Source organism: Chiloscyllium plagiosum, chromosome 13 (assembly GCF_004010195.1).
Source record: "Chiloscyllium plagiosum isolate BGI_BamShark_2017 chromosome 13, ASM401019v2, whole genome shotgun sequence".
Lineage (NCBI taxonomy): Eukaryota > Metazoa > Chordata > Chondrichthyes > Orectolobiformes > Hemiscylliidae > Chiloscyllium > Chiloscyllium plagiosum.
Genome location: NC_057722.1, coordinates 44,411,799 through 44,423,991, shown reverse-complemented (window position 1 = coordinate 44,423,991; position 12,193 = coordinate 44,411,799). Strand labels below are relative to the sequence as shown.

The 12,193-nt window shown below is 38.4% G+C and overlaps 1 pseudogene; it reads right to left on the bottom strand.

The window, feature by feature from the left end:
- Positions 1 to 10,381: 10,381 nt before the first annotated feature.
- Positions 10,382 to 11,941, bottom strand: LOC122556379 (annotated as a pseudogene).
- Between the last annotated feature and the right edge of the window lie 252 nt (positions 11,942 to 12,193).

The window sequence follows — 12,193 nt, the reverse complement described above, 5'->3', positions numbered from 1 at the left end:
AGAAGATATAAAAGCTTAAACACGTATATCAAGAACAGCTTCTTCCTCACTGTTATTAGATTTCTGAATGGATCTCCCAAATTTTAAATCTAATTTTGATTTTGCTCTTTGAGCACATTCTCTGGATCTATAACATCGTATTCCTCTCTCTGTTCTATCATTCTTATGCACTTTGTATGGTAAGATCTCCTGTACTGCATGCAAAACAAAAGTCTTCACTGTACCTAGGTACATGTGACAATAATAAATTAAATCAAATCAAAAATCAAATGGCAGCTGACACATATCTTTGAAAGATGTTTCCAAACCAATAACTAATAAGTGTAAATATTTTGGACAGTGATTTCTCAAAATATTCATATAGCTTTACTCTTGACAGTCACATTTATCCTGCTACCCAGCATTTCTACCCATAGTAATCTCACCTAAATCAGTGTTCTTTACTGGCCTCTGATGGTTGTAAACTGGTGAACATTTGAACATTTGAGAGTATTCTTGAGCAAATTTTAACAGTGGTTGTGTTTGTTTCATTGTAAATACTGCTTAACTTGACTATTCAACTTAATAACATGATACTGAAATAACTCTGAATAAAATAGCAATTCAAAACAATGATATCAGGTCAAAAAGTTGAATCATTCAGAATGGTATTGAGAGTGAAGGAGTAGGAGTAAAAGCTGTATCAGACAGAACATGGAACATCTATTAGAATAGAGTCAGTATTGACTAAAAAAAACTGTCATGAAGAATGAGGCCTGTCAGACATCTGAACTACCACACGGCAAATGCATTACATTTGTTTTCTTGCCCAATATACCAAGGAGTGGTGCAGCCATAGTTCCCAGTTAAGTGGAACACGTGGTGTGGATTTGGAAGGTTTGAGTAGCCTTTCATGTAACTTGAGTCAAGAATCACCTAAAGGTTAGTATCTTTAAATAATGAATTCTTTTGTAGTTTATATCTCTCAGATTAATGCAGAGATGGCCCTAATTTCCATGTATATTATTTGTAATATTTTCTAATGTCTACTCCATGCTTTTAGGTGTTTCTTCAACTTTGTTTACTTTTCTGAGTTTAAAACCAGCCTTAACTAATCAAACTCGATGAGTAGCAATAGTAAACAGACTCACATAATCAAACACAATACAATTGAACAACTGGACTCTACAAATGATGATTGCCAGGTGCTCTGGAGCTTGAGAAACATAAGGTGTGAAATTCAATTGCTGTCATTTTGGTCACAAGGGGCAAAGCCCAAAACTCAAGCTTCATCTGCCACTTAATCTAAATAAATTCAGCACAAGTTCCAGTCCCTATAACCTGTTCTCTCCTTGTCAATGCTGCCGAGCTCTGCACAGCAATAGGAGACCCACACAGCTTTGGTTTGAGCACATGGTAGAGGTTTCCTGTGCGTCCTTAAATTCTGGCTGTCTCACAAGGAGGAGCAGAAATGAAAAGATTGCAATAATGGAAACTCTAGGTTGACAGATGTGGCATTGTAGGCATTTTGGAGAGGGCGAGAGGCAACGTATTCCTCAGAGAATGGTGAGCAGGAATGCCAACTTCTGGAGTCTGAATCAGAGAGTCTGGTTGTCATGTCACATGCCATCTTATGTGGGTTGTCAACTCTAACAAATGCATTTTTGCATGGCATCTCATATTATCCACAATCCTGTATACTACTCAATTCACGATATGTCCATCACACTTTCATTAGCACTGCCTGATATATCTTTACATTATACTTCAGATATTCTAGTTCCTTCTCAGAGATCTTTCAAAGCTGCCCATTACTCATGGCATCGATATACTTTAAGTTACTCAGCCACAATGTTCATATCACCCAAACACGTATTGCCAAACCACCAATATTATTTTTTCTCTACTGGGAAACAAGGTGGCATTTAATAGAAAGGAACAGAACCGACATTACAGAGGAGAAGGAAATCTGCATTTCTAAATCCCTAGTGAGAGAGATGGCTCTACTAGCATCATGGGGATGATCTGACAGTTGGACAACCAACTAACCTTGGAGGTCAGTATAAAGATGAGATCAGGATGTGGTGAGCCATTGGCCATTATTGTGCTACAAGCAGTCCACAGTGAAAACATAGTTTATTTGCCACTCCTTGGAGGGCACAGTGACAGACAGGTTCTGGCGCAGACCATTCGGTTGAGGAGCTCAATAGAACAGCAATAGAGGACAGCACTAAAAGAATGGGCTCAGTGAGATGCTGGCAGCATTGGCTAGTCTGACAGTCAGCTCACTGTCACAATCAAGAACCAGGGAAGAGTCTGGTTCCAAATCAGCAGAGGAACTTGCCCTTGCTGGAATATCTCCCTGTTATGCTTCAGGGTCAATGTCTCCATGTGATAACACTCACTGATAATTACACCACAAGACCTCCAAAAGCACTCAGTTCTTTCAGACACTTTCCAAAGGAAAACAATCCAAAGGTTTAGTTTACCTGCAATCAGGCCCCTTTAAGTAACAACAGCAGGAACCGTCGTGCTACTTCATGTCTCTTCTTTCAAGACTAGCCAACACAGGCATTACAAGAACCTGTAGGAGCAAATTATTGCAGATGCTGCAGATCACAGCAGGTCAGATAGCATCAATGGAAAAACAGCAAGCTAATGTTTTGAGTTCAGCTGTGATCAAGAGTCATCGAGACTCAAAACATTAGCTTGCTCTCTCTCCATGAATACTATCTGACCCACTATGATCTCCAACATTTGTTGTTTTCATTGCCAGGACCTGCTTTCTTCAAATTTGAAATCCTGGTATCACAATAGTTGGTTGGGTTACACAACATCAAGATTTTTTCAATTCAACAAATGTGGATACTTACAGGGGATAAAGATCTGTGCACTCACATTATTGAAGAATATCATGTGGGCCATATAGACAGCAGGATATGGGATAATGGCTTGTTTCCAATGAAACATGTTATTACGACACCTCTGGATATGGCAATTCAATTTTCCACCAACAAAACTTGACATGGAAAGATACAGCCTTCTAAAATTAGTGGTCATTATCTGAATTTACAAACCATAAAAAGAATTATTGCTCATTGTCTCCAAAATTCCATGCAAGGGTGGTAAAGTGCAGTTTTAACCTTATTAAAATAAATACAGTGACATTAAAAATGCAAAATACAAAATGCAATTATATATGTCAGATAAAATTGGAAATGAGAATAATTCTAAGGACAAGTTTAAAAGGGCACTGTTGCTCTTGTTTATTTATTGACAAGCAATGACTGTGGAATATGATAGCATTACTGATGTAAGGTGCATTGTTACTGTTGATATGAATAGCGTTTTTAATCATAACATTTACCTGTTGGAAAAATGACCTACAACCAAATAATATCACCAAGGATTATCACAACTTTTTTTTTTCAGATTACCATTCCAAACCTTTCAACAGGCAATGCCATAACCGAGTCCCATCAATTTGACTTTCAATGTCTTTTTCTTTATGTCCATAAATGGCAATGGAAAAGTCAAGTTTGCAAGCATCAGGCAGAGGTAGTGGACAAATCTAAGCATCTAGACTTAAATGTATCATCCAAGACTGAAATCCAGGCTAAATTAAGAGACACGGCCGGTCCATTAAGTATTATTGCATGAGGCTGAAACTGTCTGATATAAGAGGTGCTGCATTTTGGGAAAGCAAATCTTAGCAGGACTTATACACTTAATGGTAAGGTCCTAGGGAGTGTTGCTAAACAAAGAGACCTTGGAGTGCAGGTTCATAGCTCCTTGAAAGTGGAGTCGCAGGTAGATAGGATAGTGAAGAAGGCATTTGGTATGCTTTCTTTTATTGGTCAAAGTGTTGAGTACATGAATTGGGAGGTCATGTTGCGGTTAGGCCACTGTTGGAATATTGGATGCAATTCTGATCTCCTTCCTATCGGAAAGATGTTGTGAAACTTGAAAGGGTTCAGAAAAGATTTACAAGGATGTTGCCAGGGTTGGTGGATTTGAGCTATAGGGAGTGGCTGAGTAGGCTAGGGCTGTTTTCCCTGGAGTGTTGGAGGCTGAGGGGTGACTTTATAGAAGTTTATAAAATCATGAGGGGAATGGATAGGATAAATAGAAAAATTATTTTCCCTTTAATGTGGGTGTCCAGAACTAGAGGGCATAGGTTTAGGGTGAGAGGGGAAAGATATAAAGGAGACCTAAGGGACAACTTTTTCACTGAGAGGGTGGTACATGTATGGAATGAGCTGCCAGAGGAAGCGATGGAAGCTGGTACAATTGCAACATTTAAAAGGCATCTGGATGGGTATATGAATAGGAAGGGTTTGGAGGGATAAGTTCCGGGTGCTGTCAGGTGGGACTAGATTGGATTGGGATATCTGGTCGGCATGGACGAGTTGGACCGAAGGGTCTGTTTCCGTGCTGTACGTCTCTATGACTCTATGAGTAAAGTGGAGTGGCTTTTACTACGTGGATGCAAGAGTTGGACTTTGAAGAAAGAGCCTGTTAGAAGGATAGCAGCTTTTGAAATGTAAGTGTGCCAAGAGGAGCTCAAAATCTAAAGGATGGGCAGAAAGGCAAATGACTGGGTTAGATCAGAATTAGAAGTTCAGGAATCCATAATTAGAAGTTATTATTAATTAGAAAATTAGCCAGTTCAGGCATTGGAAACAAAAATGTGACAGCCTTGTCCTAGCAACAACTGAAGGCAAATTGACAGTGAAACAGAAAAGGAGAAGAAAATAATCAGACAGGTGGATAACATTAAAATGTGGACTGAGAGAGGTTTGAAGAAATCCAGGAAAGAAGCAAGGTTACGTCATTATGGCTGTGTAATAATAAATAAACAAATACTTTTCTCTTCTCTTCAAAATATATTGCATATGCTATGGTTCATTTTCCTGAGTACTTTTAACAAACATCCTTACTCCCCCAGTTGAAAGTGATCCTTGGTGATACGTATACATTTAAACAACTGAATCTGTGCCCTGTTGCTGAAAGCAGTGGAGGCAGTCTGGACTTGGTGAGAAAACTCTTCAATCACACTTCCCATTCCTAGGATCTTTTGCCACAATTATTCAAATGTAAACATTATTAAATTAAAGAGAAAAGGCATAATTTTAATAGATAGAGACACCCCAATATTTTACTGTATATAGCTCATAAATAATATGGAAATGATTGAGAGCTTAAACTCAACTTGACAAGGTATAATTTGAGTTTAAGAACATCCACATTTTAAAATCTATTATAGTTATTTGTATTCTAAAATGTCCATAATTGTACAATCCTCTTATTATTTTACATTTTTATTGTATTTTTATTTTGGTGATTATCTATGATGAATTATGAATTATGTCATGTCATCATGATTATCAATAAACCAGCTATCGATCAAAGAAACTCATCAATGTCCATAATTATCAAAAAGCAAATCATAGTAAATGTGAGAAGTTAAAAGCGATCAGGAATTAATTTATTAATTGACTAACTTAATTGAAAATGTTTGAACAATCTTTCGTTTAAAGCATACTGAAGTAAAATGACACTTAGACAATTGTTGTTAGGAGAGGGAATAACAACTTCAAATTGACTGAGCAAACATTCCAAGTTCTACTTTCTACATGGATAACAACAAAGCCCATGTTTATTGACACAGAGATGTCCTTACTACAACCCATACCATGATGCACTCCACCAGTACAAAGACAACAATGATGGTTTCTGCTTGCTGTCAACAACCTCGAGACTGCTGTGCAGCTGGAGACATTAGTTCAATATTTGCCAATCTTGAGTGAAACTCCAACTTTAACCTAGCAATAGCAATACCTGATAAATGATCCCTCGGAGGTTCTTAATTACAAATCTTAGGAAAAAGTAATGCAGTTTGTTTTTAAGTCTGGTGTTTTGTTCAAATAATGAAAGCATCAGTAATTATTCTTTTGCTAACTTTTGGATTTCCGAATTCTACATGTTTCTAAAATATACAATCCATGTATATTTCTGAATCTGCAGAAACAATTGCATTTTCCTTGCTTCTTTCATCTGAACAATTAAGAAACAATTTTAGCTTGTATCCCTTTGGATGAAAGTCATCAAATTTTGAAGCAATACACTGCATGCCATTTTGTTAAATCTTCAAATAGATTTAAAATATGTTTTACATCAAAATATCAAATTCAAAACAATCATCTAAAGAAATGTACAATTGTAATGGTTGGTTTCTGGGTGGTCTCAAGCAGTTGTGGATTGTACAAGCTGGTTATCTTTGGACAATTTTCAAGTCTATGAATAATCTATAAATGCAATCTTGCCTTTTTCATTTCGATGCCAAAATAATGTTGTGATCTTTGCAAGGTTAATGATCACTTACTTAGTTGTAAAATCATATGTCGACCAATACTCTTCCATACTATCAACAGAACTAATTGTATAACTATAATTGCAATTTCAGTACTGAAACTTAGCAGCTGCAAATGGTCTTGATCAATAAAGATTCCTTAGCTTTAAAATCAAAAGCAGTTGCGTGAAAAGTTATGACTCATTGTTAGCAGGTTATTTCTGAACTCTCTCACAGAGCATCTTTCCAGTGGACACTATGGGTTGAAATATTTCACTAATTTATACATTGTAATATTTTTATACAATATGTCATAATTAAACAAAAACTATCTAAAACTAAACATTTGCAAAACAGTTATTTGACATTCCTTATTGCCTCAAACCTATTAATGTTGTTTGAAACAAGTTGATCACTAAATGTGATTCATTTTCCAATATATAGACGTTTTCAGCTCTGATAGTATTTTTAAAATAAACTAATGTGATCAATATTATTTCATAAAACTATTTAAGATGAAGTATTTTACACAAGAACATTGATCACTGTATCTGAACCAGCAAAGAAGCAAGTCTCTTTTTTAAGGCATATCACATGACTTCCTATGATTTCATTACAGACAGCACTTCAAACATGAAAGCTTTAGTTAATGCCTCAGCTTGGAATGAGTAGGAATTTGTCATATGTCCTGTTTAAGTAGATCAGGAACTCTGTTGCTACACTTTCATCCTGGTAACCAAACTCTTTGTGCACTGTTTACTTAAAGGATGATCTGTTGAGGCCAAACTCACCTGCCAACCCAAATAGATCATGAATATTCTTATAATCCTCTCGTTTGTATCCCATAAACTCTTTCATCAGGAAGCTGCTTCATTGGGCAGTTCTTTCAGTCCCATTCATCCATAGTACTCCTCATCTCCACATGAAGAGACGTCTCTACTGCAAGCATCCCCTTAATGCTTCTTTCTTACCTCTAATCTGTTGACATTTTTTTCTTTAACTGTGGATTACGTGTCCAGTAAAACTCTTATTCTGCCTTTCTGGACTCTTGTGTAAATTAAGGCTGCAAGCTTGTATGTAAAGAATAATGCTAAAAAAAGGGACTGATGTTGAGAAGAAAGCAGATTATGTTAGGAAGATGATATCTTCACTTTGTTTCTTCTTAGTTGTATATTAAACAAAACATTGACCTGCAAGATGCAACCTCCCAGCACAACTAGGAAGTTCAACAAAATCGTACTTTAATCATAATTAAACTACAAGTAACATATAGGAAATGTATCATTACTGTATTGTCTCTAAGCATTTTCATTATGTTTGATTATTATATAAATAATATCTTAAAAAGCCACATATAATGTATGCATTCTTCATTTTGTTGGCCAAATCTGTTTTTTAGTTTTAATTTTTAGCTGAAAAAAAGTAAGTATTTTTTGGTAGGTGATTTGCAAATTGTTTTAACTGATACTCAACATGGAAGTAAATTCTTATTTACCGAGCATCTACAACAGATCCCAGTAATCGGTAGTTAGTAATGAAACCAGTCAATACATTGGTATCTGATTGATTATCCACCTTTTCTATTTGTGAGCAATTGCCTCACTGGTCAAAACATAAAACATACTAGTTTCAGAATTTACAGCATCTGTCATGATTAAGAAATCTGAAAACTAAATTATAAATATCAGCATAAAAACAGAGATTTGATCATTAGTTTACTGGCATGTTTCAATTAGATGTTAACTATGCAAACGCAGCAATTTTTCCTTTTAATTAACCTCAATGATCAATTTATAAACAACTTGTCAAAACTTGTTCTCAAAGGTCAAAATATTTCCCAATCTTGATGATTCACCAACAATTACAAAATCTTTTGCCATGGCATTACATTTTCTTTTAAATGAATCACTACAAATAAGGTGTAGTTAACTGCGTCATGAGTCACATGTTGCTCTTCAGCTGCTGCGGCATGGAGTTGAATATTTAGGGTCCAAAGAGGGAGAACATGGAGGCAGATGGGTGGGGAATTTCATCACTCTAGCTGCTAGCAGAGCCAATATGGCCTTGGGTATCCAGAGCTTTTGGAAATTATGTGGATTGTGGCAGTGTCCTGATGGTAGAGTGAGGCCCAGTGCTAAAGGCCTTCTTGCCAGTGCACGCTGTGGAGGACATTTCTACCCAATCGAACCCCCACAACAGCAGCCCATTACTAACAGATTTTTATTTTAAATTTTAAAATTTAAGCTTTACAACTTTAAATTTTCAAACAACATGAAGGAATGAAATTGAATTAATTGTTCTCTTTCAGGGCCACCAGTGTCGATCACATTATCTGAAGAAGGGTCACTGGATCAGAAAAGTTAACTCTGCTTTCCCTCCACAGATACTTCCAGACCCACTGAGTTTCGTCAGCAAATTCTGGTTTTGTTTCCTATTTCAAGCATCTGTAGTTCTATGCTTTTTTATTAACAATTATCACATTAATTATTAGACGTAACTTGCTCTGGTGGTGAGTTGACAGTGAGGGTTAGAACAAGGTGCATTTGAATGCTGCAAATGTTGGAATAGCATAACCTGATCAGTAAGTTCTGGAGATACATACATAATTCATGGTGTTTCTGTGAAGCACCTCCATATAATAGCCAATTACCACAAGAATAACAATGTGCAATATGAACACATGGTTTTTCCAGCAACATTGAGCACAATATAGGGTGGACTCTTCTCAGGCCCTGAATGACATTTTCTATCATGTGTCAGTGGGAAAACATGGTGAGATTAAAAAAAACTGGGTTCTCAACATTGGGTAAATAAAAAGATTTGATTCTCTGCTGTCAGGAGGGAATCTCACTGGGGAGCAGCAAGAGCATTTTTGCTTGTGTTTACATGCCATTAGTGCCTAAATGCATTTCATTGTCATTCATTTTCCTATACTCCCATGCAAGAGACAGAACCTGGACAGTGACAGTGCCCAATATGAAAGTCAGAGCGAGTACATGGCAGCTCTAGCACATCACTTGTTCCTCTGACCCTTCATCTTGGACAGCAGTCATCAGAAGATCAGGTTATGCCCCAGCAGCAACTATCTGCAGTCGGCCCCTCCACAAAAGTTGGCATTTGACATTTACCAACCTAAACACATCACCATGGCATTTCTCTGAGCCTCTCAGAAAACAGTTCTCTATTTCTGCATTTTGAACTGCACCAACACCTTTCATTGTAATACTACTGCTAGGATGCAAACACTCACCTTCCCTGGATTAGGCCAGGGAGCATCTCAGGGCTCCTCGTTTGCAGACACAAAGCCAGGCAGTTTGTCCTGGTTGTCAGCAGTCATTCATCTGTGGTGTTGTGATGATGCATGTACCATGTGTGAGAAATGGCTCTCACTCTTCAATAATTTCAGTCTGAGTCAAATTCCGAAGCAGATATTTATTAAAACATTCTTATAACAATGGGTGACAAGTAGGCACACCCGATTAACATGTTACATTGCAAGTTATACAGTTCAGCTGAATCTCTCGATACTCCTCTTTTAGCTTATTGGCTTAGTATGCAAAGCGTCAAACCTATCATAAGCTACTGACTTTACTCCTCCTCTGTTTACTTCTCCCACTACTCTAAGCCAGTTGCCCCTTACTCTTGTTTGTTTCTTGCCTTATTTGGCCTTGCACGTGACAAAGTGCAGGTGTTAGCTTGGCTGTTATACCACATAGCTTGACCGTTTCACTACATCCCGCTGTGGTCTTTTGTTGGCGTGCATCCCTTTTCGCTGCAAACTGTGTACGTGCTTGCTAGCTCAACACTTCTCCCCCACACTGAGCCTTATGGCCTGTTTATGGTTTTGTGTATGTGTTTGCGAAGGCAACATTCTGTCCACTATGGTCCACACTGAGCCTTATGACCTCTGATTGTGGCTTCTGCAGCACTGAGCCTTATGTTTTACACAAAATTTATTTTTTACAAGCCTCTTGCAGAAGGAACATTTACATTCTTCACAAACATATTCTCCACAATTCCCCCTTTTCTTTTAGGATAATAATTGTTACTTTATGCACAGGCTACATCCAAGTTTGTCAGCAGCATCCCTGAGACCTCAACTATGTTGGAAACATCTTCAAAATCATTCATCTCCTCATGGTTCAAAGGGTAAAGTTCCTGGCGCTGACTACAAATTAGGGGCATTTGTTTAGTCAGGACCGTTTCAATCAGCTGCTGGGTTAGTCCCGTGCACAAGGTATGATGCAACATCCTATAGCTATCAGTACTCCAGCAACCACTATCAAGGAGGTGAGTATGGAGGCCACTATACCTTTCCATTTCCCAAACCAGGATTCTAGCCACCCAGTGAGAGAAGTGTCTACCCCTGAATTCTCAGCCAATTCCTCTGCCAAGGTAGTCAACCCGCGCAGGGCTCGAGTGATTGAACCATCAGGCACTGTGTTATTTGGAATAAAGGTACAACAACTCCCCCCTAACATCACGCACATGACCCCTTTTTCGGCTAGGATCATGTCTAAGGACAATCTGTTCTCCCAAGCCATTCTGCTGGTTCATCAAGCTGCTCTGCTATACCCTTGACTGCATCCGTAGTGTAGTTAATGAACCGTTGTTGATTATAGAAAATATAGTTTATCCAATCCAAATTCTTGTTGACCGTTACCCACCAGAAGAGAGCCAACTCAAAGCCTGCTGCAATCTGGTTGCGAGCCTTGAACTCATCCGGCACCCCTCTAGGATCTCCTATAGAGTCCAGATATATATGATCATCAAAAGAGGTAACCAATAATGATCTTTTACTCCCCTTTTTGTGACAACCTTTTCCTTTTCAAATGCCAAGGTCAATGGGATTGCCAATTGCACAGTTGCATATGTGCCTCCCCAATCTGGAGGTAGGGTGGGTCTCAGCATTCCCCCTCCACAGTACCACCACAGATCCGCTTAGGGAACCTGCAGCCCTGAGTAGTTCCCTCCCTTATCTATTCCAGTCATATTTTCAATATCGATACACGATTTCAGCTCCCCCAAGTCTCTGAACTGATTTAGACCTTGTCTGCTAACACACGACGTGTGAATACCGACCATGGCCAAAAATGTGGGGGGGGTGGAGGGTTTTAAATCTTTCTTCTCCAAGGGACGGAACATTAGTGATAGGGAAGTATTCCACGCAATCTTATCCTGACACAGGACTATCATACATTTCAAGCCCTCCCTGTCTTGCTGCCACCCAAGCGGAAAGGGAACTACTTGGGCCACAGGCCTACCAGAGGCACATGCATAGCAATTGCTCTTGTTTAGACTTTTCACAGTGTACTTTACCCATTCAAACCACGCATTTGAATCCCTGTAATCAATTTCTATTTCAATGGTCTGTTTTAAGTTCTTTATCTTTATAATTTGTACCACCTTAGAGTCGATGGGATGGGCGAAGGGATATACCTGTGACATCTGAGTGCTCTTTTCATTCACTTCGACTGGCCACTTTCCTCTGCCCATCTGTATGCGGAAACGACAGCCCGAGAAAAACTTTCTGTTTGCCTTCATCTCTATCCCAAATGTTTCATTTAATTGGACCTGATAGGAATCCCCTCCTAGAACCACCTCAGCCATGTGGTTTTCTTTATTGTTAAATATATCGGGTTACATTTTGTATGGGGACACTCAAGAGTTGGCTGAAAGGGGCGCCGGTGTATTGTGACGAGTTGATTAATCCAAGTACCATTCCTGTAGGACTTAATGTGTACCTCTGAGTAGCTGTACTGTCTCTGATTTTCTACATCTGCACAATCAACTAGGCTGCTGGCATCAGTATCTATTACTTGCGGATTAGCACTCTCAGGGACCGTTATCACCAGGTAAGAG